Raw genomic sequence first — 615 nt, forward strand, 5'->3', positions numbered from 1 at the left:
CACGGAGCACGCAGCTGCCGAGGAAAGGAGACATGTGCAAAGTGTGGCAGTCGGGGCCATGTTTCTGACATTTGTGAGGAGGCTGTGGCCCACTGTGTTAATTGCGGTGGACCACACCCCGCTTACTATCGTACCTGTCCCTCGTTTAAACAAGAAAAAGACGTCCTTACCATTAAAGTGAAGGAGAACCTATCGTATTCAGAAGCAAAGAAGCGACTCTCCTTTGTGTCAAAGGGGAGTTTTGCCGACGTGGTGCGCAGGGGCCCAGCACCAGGCTCGGAGTCGAGGGCCACCCAGGTCTCTCCCGAGATCTTGGCGGCCGACCGCAGGGGCCCCAGCTCCCCAACATAGGCAGCAGCAGCTTCTCCCAGTCCCTGGTGGTAGCACGCGTGCTGCCCTTCCATCCAAAGACAGGCCGGCAGCAGCCGCGCCTTCCCCCTCTCCTAGGTCCCCTCCGAGGGAGGAGCGAGCTTCTCGCTCCTGCTCGGTGGAGAGGGTCCCCCTACCGAAGGAGCAGCATGGTACCCATGCAGCTCCTGTGAAAGGAGGTGTCAAGACGAGCTTGGGTGACCCCTCGCCCAGCTCGTCCGCAACTCCCCCATCCAAAAATGTTCC

Source organism: Ixodes scapularis, unplaced genomic scaffold (assembly GCF_016920785.2).
Source record: "Ixodes scapularis isolate PalLabHiFi unplaced genomic scaffold, ASM1692078v2 PGA_scaffold1__304_contigs__length_218370807, whole genome shotgun sequence".
Classification (NCBI taxonomy): Eukaryota; Metazoa; Arthropoda; class Arachnida; order Ixodida; family Ixodidae; genus Ixodes; species Ixodes scapularis.